Here is a 13,261-nt window from a genome sequence, read left to right on the forward strand (position 1 = left end):
TCAGTGTTATAAATGTTCATTTACATGGCTGGTAAATAGGAGTCAAATACAAATTTATCAAATAGATTTCAACTACTCACAGACTACTTTAAAAAGAAATATTATCCTTTTATAAATGCTAACTAAACATTCAATCTATTATAACATATGGAATGCTAAAAATGTACACAATACCTTTCCTGAGACATGGCACAATACCAGTATGACCAACCTGCATATATATTTATTCAAGATAAGAAGCATTTCATTTCCAAAAAGTAAACTATGTCCTTATCAGCTATGTCTCTTAATGCAAACACCAACAATGCTCTACAGAACCAAGTCAGAGGCTACATGGATCTGTTTCTGCAAATGTGAAAGGAGAAATTATTAACAATGATACAAAATCTATACTACAAAATAACCTAATCAAGTAAGGATGAATATTACAAAGGCTTCAAAATGATGCTTAGCTTATAAAGCACTCTATCAATGAATTATTTTTTTCTTTTCAGAGAGACAGGGTCTCACTCTGTGTTGCCCAGGCTGGAGTGCAGTGGCACGATCATAGTTCACTGCAGCCCTGAACTCCTGGGTTCACATGATCCTCTTGCCTCACTCTCCAAATACCCAAGACACTACTGGGACATGCCACTATGCCTATGCTCAGCTTTTTTTTTTTTTCTTTTTGTGGAGATGAGGTCTTGCTATGTTGACCAGGCTGGTCTTGAATTCCTATCCTCAAGCTATTCTCCTGCCTCAGCTCGAACATTCTTGATAAACATGAGGTTGCTCAGTATTTTAACACTACCATTTATTGAACACTAAAATGTGTTACATTCTTTCCAAGTATTCTCTCTAATCATCAATGTTTTCTTTTCTTTTCTTTCTTTCTTTTTTTTTTTTTTTTTGAGATGGAGTCTTGCTTTGTGGCCCAGGCTGGAGTGCAATGGCATGATCTGGGCTCCCTGCAACCTCTACCTCTTGGGTTCAAGCAATTCTCCTGCCTCAGCCTTCTGAGTAGCTGGGATTACAGGAACGCGCCACCATGCCCCGCTAATTTTTGTATTTTTCGTAGAGCAGGAGGTTCGCCATGTTGGCCAGGCTGGTCTCTAATGCCTGACCTCACGTGATCCACCCACCTCGGCCTCCCACAGTGCTGGGATTACAGGCGTGAGCCACCGTGCCCAGTCAATGTTTTATTTCTTAAACTGGGCAGTAGGTACACAGTTTCCATTACGTTACTCTTTATTCTTTTTGGTACATCCAAAGTATTTATCATATTTTTCTTTAAAAGAAAAGTAAAAAATTAAGACTCCAGTTAAGCTATCTGGCTTACCCAAGGTAACTAACTGGCACAGGCAACACTGGAACCCCGTACGTTGAATTCTGAATCCGAAGCACTTTCTAGTTCACTACTCTGCCTCTCAGAAATGGCAGTCATAGCAATGAGTGCAGATATCTCATTCACAAACCACTTTCCATGGAGAGATGGTGTAGTACCCCAGAACTCATGCTAAGAAATAAACAGACACTGAGGATAATGATAATTTGTAAATGGTGACATCAACGTATCAATTAAGAAATCACGGTATAATAGTCATAATCTGGCAATATTACCATACTAAAACTTTGAGATAGCAATGGTATTAATACCTAAAGAAAAGTGCTTGGCTGGGTACGGTGGCTCACACTTGTAATCCCAACGCTTTGGGAGGCTGAAGCAGGTGGATCATCTGAGGTCAGGAGTTCGAGACCAGCCTGGCCAACATGGCAAAATCCCATCTCTACTAAAAACACAAAAATTAGCTGGGCATGGCGGCACATGCCTATAATCCCAGCTACTCGGGAGGCTGAGGCAGGAGATTTGCTTGACCTGGGAGGCAGAGGTTGCAGTGAGCCGAAATCACGCCATTGCACTCCAGCCTGAGTGACAGAGCAAGACTCCATCTCAACAAAAAACAAAAAGAAAAAAGAAAATTGCTCACAAATGGTAGTCAACGTAATAAATCAAAAGGCAATAAACCATGCACAGAACCAGGTTCACTTATCTTCCAGAACTGCTGATCAAAGATGTCCTCGTCCAATCAGAATGTGAGCATTTGGTTCATTTGGTCAGGCTCTTGCCTTAGCAGGAGGACATACAGGAACATCTAGATCCTTTGTTCCGACTCTATAAGCACCAAGCCAGCTTCTGATTATAATTTAGCTCCCCATGTATCTAGCCTAAAGACTACATAGAACATTTTACCTAACAACTATATTTCTCATTTTAAAATAATAAACTTGTGTCCTAGATTTAGGAGCTGGAGTGAACATAAGTCAGTCTTCCCAACCTCTGGACACTGACAAAAGGTGAAGGCCAGATACTGAACCATAACAATCTAATCATGAAACTATTCCTCAGGTGCCCTTCAATGACACCATTAACGGACATCCCTTGAGTTTCAGCAGTTCAAAGTTAAGAATCTTATTTTAAACAGGATCCATTTGAGAAATCATTTGTTCTAAAATGGTTAAAGACATAAAAGAATGATCTGCCCAAGTAACTAGTGAGTAGGAAATTATTCAATCATCTATGCAAATGTTTTATATATATACACATAATACACACACACACACACACACACACATATATCATTGATGGAATATAAATCCTGACTCTGCTCCATTGGAAAAATTGCTTAATATATCTAAATTTCAGTTCCACCATCTGAAAACTAATAATCCTTATCTCATATACCTATTCTAAGGATTAAATAAAATATTCAAATTAAGTACCAGTATAAATGTTCCATTAATGTTACTTTTGATAAATGGAAAATATATGATAGCTGCTATTACTAACTATATCAAATATCTCAACCATAAATTCTCCTATTGTTGGGTTTCCAAAAACTTAACAGGTATACTGGGGAGAAATCACATAAAACTAACAGGTAATGCCAATTAATAAATGCAGAAGGAATGTGAGGAAAAAAATCATTAGAACACTACAGTTATAATGATGACATGCAAGATACACCAATGGATGCTAAAATCAGCGGGCAAAAGTTTAAAAGAAAACAGTATATTTGCATAGTCTCAAAGATCTACCCCCAAGATATTTACTAATATACAACAGGAAAAAGAGTAACTTATAGTAGAGAAAGCCTGGCAGATATCACCTTAATCAAGTGATCAAGATTATTATCACCAGTAATACAAAACAACACCATGTACCCCCAGTTATGATGCACCGAGGATGGTGCATCACTTCTGTGGTATTCCTGCCAAAAATGCATAGTCTAAATCTAATCATGAGAAAACATAAGACAAAGTCAAATTAAAGGGCAATCTAAAAAACAACTAAGGGCCAAGCAAGGTGGCTCACACCTGTAATCCCAGCACTTTGGAAGGCCGAGGCAGGAGGACTGCTTGAGGCCAGGAGTTAGAGATCAGCCTGTTCAGCACAGCAAGACCCCATCTCTACCAAAAATAAAAATACAAGATATTAACATAAAGGGAGTCTGGGTGATGGGTATACAGGAACTTTCTATACTCTTTTTGCAACTCTTCTGTGAGTAGAAAATATATCGAAATAAAAAGTTTTTAAAAAAGAAAACTATGTAATAAAGGAGTGATATCCCTGTTGCCCCCTACTCTCAACCCTACCATTTCCTTTAAACAAACTTATATTAAACAGCCCTTTCATCATTTCACTAACTACAATTTCTAAGCCTTCTTATAACTATAAACTCTTTCTACTGTAAGCTTTGTGAAAATGAGGCCTGTGTCTGCTTTTTATCCCCATTATGTACCTAGCATTTGGCATGTGTCTGGCACATTGCAGGTACTATTTATTTGTTGAATGAATGAACAAATGGCAGCTACAGTCTATTGTATTCATTTCCTATTGCTACTGTAACAAACTACAACAAACATAGTGGCTTAAAACAGAAATGTATTATCCGCTAGTTGTAGGGATCAAGAAATCCAAATTGAGTCTCTCTAGACTAAAATCAAGGTATCAGGAGGGCTGCATTCCTTCTGAAGGCTCTAGAGAAGAATGTTTCCTTACCTTTTCCAGCTTCAGGAGACTGTCCACATTCGTTGGGTCATTGTCAGCAACTGCATCACTCCAGCCTCTGCTTCCATCGTCATATCTCCTCCTCTGACTATGGCCATTCTGCCTCCCTCTTATAAGGACCCTTGTGATTACACTGGGTCTACCCAGATAATCCAGGGTAGTCTTCCAATCCCCAGATCTTTAAGTTAATCTCATCTTCAAAGTTCTTTTTGTAATGTAAGATGACATATTCACAGGTTCCAGGAATTAGGACATGGACATTTTTGGGGGGCTATTTTCAGCTTACCACTTGTATCAATTTTTTAAATCTATCAAGCAAATAATTAGCTCAAAACAAACTCACTCAACTAACCGGGGAAATTAATGCTATTTCCCAGACAAAGGCTATCTCCTGCTACTCCCACCCTTTGTCATTTTGTAAAAGCATTTGCCTTTGGTTTGTATTTAATAAAGTCCATGACTAGTTTTTAAACAGAGATGAGAACACGTATATTTAAGCAAGCTCTATCCCTCCTCCCTTCAATGTAATCACGCTTTGTCCATGAGTGAATTCTACTTTTAGGGCTGGATCTGATGAAGAGAGTGGGAAATCAAACTGAATCAGACTATTTGGCATGTGCCTGTAATGTAATGAAGTACTTTGTTACACGGCTAAAAGGGAATCCAGAAACATTTCCAAGAGGGTCATAAAAATATTTTGGGAGCAAAATTAAGTGTCCCAGCGCGAATACTGTAAACAACTATATTCAGGAACAGAAATTCTAGCATCTATTTTTTAAATTACTTTTTCCTTTATTGGAAATTCAACTGTTTTCATATCTAATTCTAATTTCACAATCAAATGTAATAGGGCTGATGTCTCAAAATATAGTTTTCCCCAAAGTATACTTAGATGATGAATGAAAATAAAATAGAAGTAAGTTCTTCCACAATTTTGATAGATGCTTCAGGTGTGGAAGTATGGATTTTTAAGCTGTAACTTCCACTGCATTGCTTTGAGTATATTATTATAATGAAAGTATATTAGAATGCTCACTCAACATGTCAACCTGCTATACTCTATTGTGCCATTTTTTTCCTTTTGGTATTTCTTTTCAGTGTCATGTTTGGTTCGGTTCACAGACTATAGCTCAAGTTGTTAGATATCTAAGTGCTATTCAAAGGTCTGTTTACCCTCCAAAGTACACAATCACCTATCTGACCACAGAGTGAGGCTTATTACAAGCACACTCAAATACATTTTAGAAAAAGTCAATAAAACATATTTCAGATATCTATGATGTTTCTATATTTAGAAAAAAGTTCCACTGGCTGGGCGTTGTGGCTCACGCCTGTAATCCCAGCACTTTGGAAGGCCGAGACGGGTGGATCACCTGAAGTCAGAAGTTCAAGACTAGCCTGGCCAACATGGTGAAACCCAGTCTCTACTAAAAACACAAAAATCAGCTGGACACGGTAGCACATGCCTGTAATCCTAGCTACTCAGGAGGTTGAGGCAGGAGAATCGCTTGAACCCAGGAGGCGGAGGTTGCAGTGAGCCAAGATCATGCCATTGCACTCCAGCCTGGGCAACAGAGTGAGACTCCCTCTCAAAAAAAAAAAAAAAAGGAAATAGTTCCATTATATGAAGAAAACAAACGATAAATACACTGGTGTAAGTATTTTCCAACTCATCATAGAGCAAAAACTGGTTGTATTTCCATGTGTAAAAGCTAAGTGATGTTAATTTTCAAACTGTTAGTGGAGGAAGACACTATTACAAACTCCTGTGATTGATTCTTTCTGAGAGTTGCTAAACTGGTCTTTCAGTAACATGTGACCAAGTATTTCAACATCATAAACTAAAATACAGTCTTCTAAATAGCACTTATGACTGATAGCCCTCACTCACAGTAATTTACTAATTTATCAAGTAAATTACCAAGTAATTTACCAAAGTTTTTACAAAGAACAATAGGTCAAAGTCTTTCCATTAATTTTTGTTTGTTTGATTTCTTATTTTTATTTTTGAGATGGAGTCTCGCTCTGTCGCCCAGGCTAAAGTGCAGTGGCGTAATCTCGGCTCACTGCAAACTCCACCTCCTGGGTTCACGCCATTCTCCTGCCTCAGCCTCCCGAGCAGGTGGGGCTATAGGCGCCCGCCACTACACCCGGCTAGTTTTTTGTATTTTTAGTAGAGATGGGATTTCACCGTGTTAGCCAGGATGGTCTTGATCTCCTGACCTCGTGATCCGCCTGCCTCGGCCTCCCAAAGTGCTGGTATTACAGGCGTGAGCCACCGCGCCAGGCCCCATTAATGTATTTTTTAAATCAAGTTATGGGGGCCAGGTACAGTGGCTCATGCCTGTAATCCTGGTGTTTTTGGAGGCCAAGGCAGGAGGATCACTTGAATCCAGGAGTTCAAGACTAGCCTGAGCAACATAGTAAAACGCCATCTCTACAAAAATTAAAGACTGGGTGCAGTGGCTCATGCCTGTAATTCCAGCACTTTGGGAGGCCAAGGCAGGAGAATCACTTGAGCCCAGGAGTTAGAGACCAGTCCGAGCTGAACATAGTGAGACCCTGCCCCTAAAAAAATAATAATAAAATTAAAATGAAAGAAATTATAGCTGGGTGCAGTGGCTCACACCAATAATCCCGTACTTTGAGAGGCTGAGGCAGGCAGATCACTTGAGGTCAGGAGTTTTAGACCAGCCTGGCCAACATGGTGAAACCCTGTCTCTACTAAAAATACAAAACTTAGGCCGGGTACAGTGGCTCACGCCTGTAATCCCAGCACTTTGGGAGGCCAAGGCAGGCAGATCACGAGCTCAGGAGATTGAGAACATCCTGGCTAATGCAGTGAAACCCCGTCTCTACTAAAAATACAAAAAATGAACTAGGTGTGGTGGCAGTTGCCTATAGTCCCGCTACTGGGGAGGCTGAGGCACGATAATCACTTGAACCCAGGAGGCAGAGGTTGCAGTGAGTCAAGATCGCACCACTGCACTCCAGCCTGATGACAGAACAAGACTCTGTCTCCCAAAAAAATTAGCTGGGCGTGGTGGTGTGCACCTGTAATCCCAGCTACTCGGGAGGCTGTGACAGGAGAATTGCTTGAACTCAGGAGGTGGAGGTTGCAGTGAGCCGAGACCATGCCACTAGGAAATCTGAGGGGGGAAGATTGCTAGAGCCTAGGAGTTTGAGGTTGCAGTGAGCTACGACATGCCATTGCATCCCAGCGTCGGCAACAGAGCAAGACCTTATCTCTTAAAAAAATCATGTTATATAAACCATAAAATATGAAAAACTTGAAGTGCAGGTGTTTATAGCCAAATCCTAAATCTGAGAGTTTGTTTTCAACATCCTCAAAGTCAAATATCAGCAGTAAAATTTATCACTCCCAGTTCTTTGCAGCACCATAAGGTCAATGTATTCTAAACAAATGGAGTGGGGCTGTTAAGAATTATTACACAATTTGCCTTTGCTTTGTTGGTGATAAAAAAGACAGAATTAGGTTGGGCATGGTGGCTCATGTCTATAATCTCAGCACTCTGAGAGGCAGAGACAGGAGGACCTCTAGAAGCCAGGAGTTCGAGACCAGCCTGGACAACATAATGAGATTGTCTCTACAAAAAGCAAACAAACAGAATTATTTCACAAGACTCAAATATCTACAATGGGGAAGAAGGGAATGCCATCAAGAGAAAAAGGTATTAAAACCTATTGTTGAGCTATAAATTTCAAATCAAACACGCAAAAATAAAATTTTAAAAAAAGAAATGTACCAGGTACAGTGGCTTGTGCCTGTAGTCCCAGCTACTTGGTTGGCCAAGGCAGGAGGATCACTTGAACCCAGGACTTGAAGACCAATCTGGGAGACAGAGTGAGACTCTGTCTCTAAAAATAAAAAGGCCAGGTGGTGGTGGTTCACGCCTGTAATCCCAGCACTTTGGGAGGCCAAGATGGGCGGATCACTTGAGGCCAGCCTGGGCAACATGGCAAAACCTCGTCTCTACAAAAAATACAAAAATTAGCCAGGCATGGTGACACATATCTGTGGTCCCAGCTACTAGGGAGGCTGAGGTGGGAGAATCAATTAAGCCCACAAGGTCAAGGCTACAGTAAGCTGTGATCATACCACTACACTCCAGCCTGGGTGACAGAGTGAGAACCTGTCTCAAAAAATAAAAAAGAAAAAAAAAGAAAAGAATTACCTAACATTAGGGGAGAAAACTAAGTAAGAGGTAGTGTCAATGCTATAGTTTACACATTTTAATAATGTGAATAAATAGAACATATATCAAATTGATAAGACAAAAGTATGGACATATCAATTATATATACATATTATAAATACAATCTCACACACATATAAAAAAACGAATGAAAAAGAATCTAGAATAATTTAGACATTTAAACTGCTCACTGGGGTCTTTTTCTGCAGAATTGTTTAATTATATAATAAATAAGACTAAAGAAGAAGAATGAGAAATTGTACATTACGAACGGCATTGTACTCAGGAAGCAATTCAAAGATGATGCCCCTTATTCTCCTGGGATTATAAATAAGCTAGTTTTTCTTAATTTCAAACATGCAGGCTGGGCACGGTGGCTCATGCCTGTAATCCCAGCACTTTGGGAGGCTAAGGCATCTCTACAAAATATTTCAAAAATAATAAAAAAAAATAGCTGGGGGTGGTGGCCTATGCCTGTAGTCCTGGCTATTCGGGAGGATCCTTTGAGCCCAGGCTTTCGAGGTTACAGTGAGCTATGATCACGCCACTGTACTCTAGCCTGGATAACAGAGCAAGACTTTGTCTTAAAAAAAAAAAAATGCAGAAGATGAAGTAATATCCAAAAACTGATTAAATAAGTCCACTAATTTTGACATTCCTTTTATAACAGAAAATTAAAATTGTTGTTCTCTGTGTAAATTAAAATGTACTTTATATATTTATTACATTTCCTCCACATTAGAGATTCTCAAATCTGGCTATGTATCCAATCACCTGGGGAACTTTTTTTTGAGACAGGGTCTCATTCTATCACCCAGGGTGGAGTGCAGTGGGGCACAATCACGACTCACTGCAGCCTCAAACTCTGGGGCTCAAGTGACTCTCTTGCCTCAACCTTCTGAGTAGCTAGGACTATAGGTGAGCACCACCATGCCCGGCACCTTGGGAACTTTTAAACAGTAAGTTCCTGGAGCCCATCGCCTAAAGATTCCAATTTGAGAAGTCTGGACTGGAAGCCAGAAATCAGAATACATAATATAATATAATATAAAGTTAATGTTAGTGTATTAAAGGAATGCCTACTGTGATTCAGCTAGCTGTTGGGTTTGGTCCCATATTTCAAGTGCTTTCCAAACTCTACTTAACTGTGCATACAAATTACTTGGAGGTGTTACTAAAAGTCAGATTCTGATTCAGAAGGTCTGGAATGAGGCCTGGGAATATGCAGTTCTGACAACCTCCCAGGTGATGTCCATGCTGCTGGTCCAGGGACCACACTTCGAGTAGTAAGACCTTATGAGATTTTTAAACCTTTCCACAGGTGAATGATAGAAGTCAGTATCCTACAGCCAGGTGCGGTGGCTCATGCCTGTAATCTCAGCACTTTGGAAGGCCAAGACAGGCAGGTCACCTGAGGTCAGGAGTTCAAGACCAGCCTGGCCAGTATGTTGAAACCTGCCTCTACTAAAAATATAAAAATTAGCCAGGCATGGTGGTGCATGCCTGTAATCTCAGCTACTTGGGAGGCTGAGGCAAGAGAATCACTTGAACGCAGGAGGCTGGAACCCAGGAGGTTGCAGTGAGCCGAAATTACACCACAGCACTCAAGCCTGGGCAACAGAGTAAGACTGTCTCAAAAAAAAAAAAAAAAAAAAGGAAGTCAGTATTCTAGGCAGTTTCTCCCACTGAAATATTTTCAAGTTTTACCTAAACATCCTTTAACATAACTAGAGTATACAGCTTGCAGAATGATTGACTTATCTTTACTATGTACCCTACTACCAAGTGAATGGAAATTATTTCTCTCATTTACAGATGGTATCACGAAAAGTTGAGGGCTACTGATGTCAGAATGCAGAGATGAAGTTAAAATGTACATAACTTTCAATATTATACACAAGGATGTTCATCATAGCCATGGTTATAATAGTAAAATAGTAGAGAGAAAAACCTCGGCAGGCTACAGTGGCTCATGCCTATAATCCCAGCACTTTGAGAAGCCAAAGCAGAAGGAGCACTTGAGCCCAGTAGTGTGAGACCAGCTTGGGCAAAATAGTAAGACCTCATTTCTACAAAAAATAAAAACACAGCCAGGCGTGGTGGCTCACGCCTGTAATCCCAGCACTTTGGGAGGCCGAGGCGGGCAGATCACAAGGTCAGGAGTTCGAGACCAGCCTGGCCAATATGGTGAAACCCCCAACTCTACTAAAAATATAAAAATTAGCCAGGCGTGGTGGCGTGCACCTGTAGTCCCAGCTACTAGGGAGGCTGAGGCAGAATAATCGCTTGAACCTGGGAGGCAGAAGTTGCAGTGAGCCGAGATTGTGCCACTGCACTCTAGCCTGGGCAACAGAGCAAGACTCCGTCTAAAACAAACAAACAAACACACAAACAAAAAACACTATTAGCTGAGTGTGGTGGCACACATCTGTAGTCCCAGCTACTAGGGAGGCTGAGGTGGGAGGATTGCTTGAGCCCAGGAGGTTAAGGCTTCAGTGAGCCAAGACAACGTCACTGCATTCCAGCCTAGATGACAGTGTGAGATTAGATTACATCTCCCCCTGAAAAAAAGGCCCTACATATCCAACAATAGGGGACTGCTTAAATAACCTAGAAGAACCTTATAAGGAAATACTAAGCATCTATTTTTTAAAAATTATGTAGGCCAAGCAAAGTGGCTCACACCTGTAATCCCAGCACTGTGCAGGCCAAGGCAGGCAGATGGCTTGACCCCAGGAGTTTGAGACCAACTGGGGCAACATGGCAAAACCCCATCTCTACTAAAAATACAAAAACAAAATTAGTCAGGAGTGGTGGCACACACCTGTAGTCCCAGCTACTCGAGACGCTGAGGTGGGAGAACTGCTTCAGCCTGGGAGGCAGAGGTTACAATGAGCCGAGATCATGCCACTGCACTCCAGCCTGGGCAATAGAGTGAGACCCTGTCTCAAAAAATAAAATAAAATAAATTAATAAAATAAATAAAAAATTTAAAATGGGGGGGTGGTAGGAGGGAGAGCATCAGGAAGAACAGCTAATGGATGCTGGGCTAAAAACCTAGGTGATAGGATGATTTATGCAGCAAACCACCATGGCACATGTTTACCTATGTAACAAACTGGTACATTCTGCACATGTACCTCTGAACTTAAAATAAAATTTGGAAATCAAAAAATAAAATTTAAAAAGAAAAACATTATGTAAATATATACTAACAAAAATAAATAAATAAATATACACTTACAGATAATGAAAAGACATTCAAGATAAGTGAAAATAAAGATTATAAAATTTTATAGAAAGATATGTGTGTACATATATATATATATACCAAAAAGATGTATATACTAAAACGTTTAAAACATTGTACTCAAAGTACTGGAATTTTAGATGATTCTGATGCTTGCTTGCCTGCATTATCTAATATTTCTACTACAATGTATACCATATAAAATTCTTACAGGGTAAAAAGCAGGTGAGAAGAAAACCAAGCAAACTCCACACATGCACATACGTTTCAAGACCCACTGGAATGGATCTGACTGATAAGTAACTTGCTTTCCAAAGAGTGTTCAAGGTACTCCCTAAATTAGAAGCACTTAGAAAGTTTTTAAAAATTGCAGTCTTGCACCCCAATCCAGATTTATTGAATCAGAATTTGTACCAATGGGCCCTAGAGTTTGCATATGAAGCAAATACTCTTATAAACAGTAAAGTTTGGAAATCATGGCATTAAATAAAAAGCTTCCTAGAAATGCAGAAACCTGGACTAAATTCCAACCTATCTGAACAGCAACCTACGGCAAATTCAGAATGAGTGAAATAATGGTGTTTCCATACATATACACTTACACTCACAGAGACCACTGGAATTTAATCAACAGAAACCTGTTCTTAGCAACTGGCTTTATTCCATCTTAATCTTAAGCATCCCATGTGATCAATAACCATTTCCCATGGGCTGACAGAGGTCACAAAGGTTTTCCTTATATTTGACCCACATCTGTCTAAAACTTCTCATTATAACCCCTTCTATGATGTTCTGTCCCTATTTAGTTCTTCATTAATTAAAAGTACTACATGAACATTTATTATGGAACCAAATATGTAGGCAATTCAATCATTCTCCTGTTGCTTTCATTTCTCCTTTCTAAATACATTCTAGTTGAATAACTTCAATAGATTCTGGTGATTATTTCTTTCAGTGATACTCTCTGAGGTAAACTCAAAGGCTTCATGAGCTTCTATCAGTGAAGGTCCTCAAAGAATCAAGTAAAACCTTTCCTGTTGTGAAAAATACCACATGAACCCCTAAGATTTTGATGAAAGAAAAAGAGAAAAGGTATATGCCACACTGAATGTATTTCCCTATCAAGTACTTAGTATAATAATCAACTCATAAGTCATATATTTATGAAAAGTTTTCAAAAGGAGACATTAAGAGTTTGGGGACTTTCCTAAAGCTAACAAATTAAAACAATTTTTCCAAAAGAAAGTCATGATAGGCTGGGAGCCATGACTCACGCCTGTAATCCCAACACTTCGGGAGGCCGAGGTGGGAGGACCACCTGAGGTCAGGAGTTCAAGACCAGCCTGCTCAACATGGTGAAACCCTTCTCTACTAAAAAACCAAAAAATCAGTGGGGCATATTGGCACGCGCCTGTAATCCCAGCTATTTGGGAGGCTGAGGCGGCGGAGGTTGCAGTGAGCTGAGATTGCGCCACTGCACTCCAGCCTGGGTGACAGATCAAGATTCCGCCTCAAAAAAAAAAAAAAGAAAAGAAAAAAGAAAGAAAGCCATGATAGATTTTTTTCTTCCCCTTTAAAACAGAAAAGAAAACAACAAGAGGAAAAAAAAGTTTGGAGTGAGCTCCTAAGAGGACATAGGAAAGGACCATAATTTCTAGGATGTGGAGGACAAGCCCTTCATTTTATTTTAATCCATGATACATTTTAATCATGGATCACACAGAAGGCCAGGCCAGCTAAAACTTG

General features: G+C 39.8%; 1 protein-coding gene across 5 annotated transcripts in view; it reads right to left on the minus strand.

Annotated features, from left to right (window-relative positions):
• Positions 1-13,261, minus strand: part of WNK3 (WNK lysine deficient protein kinase 3) — a 169,938-nt gene that overhangs the window by 132,058 nt on the left and 24,619 nt on the right. The window lies entirely within an intron of this gene.

Source organism: Macaca mulatta, chromosome X, assembly GCF_049350105.2.
Source record: "Macaca mulatta isolate MMU2019108-1 chromosome X, T2T-MMU8v2.0, whole genome shotgun sequence".
Lineage (NCBI taxonomy): Eukaryota > Metazoa > Chordata > Mammalia > Primates > Cercopithecidae > Macaca > Macaca mulatta.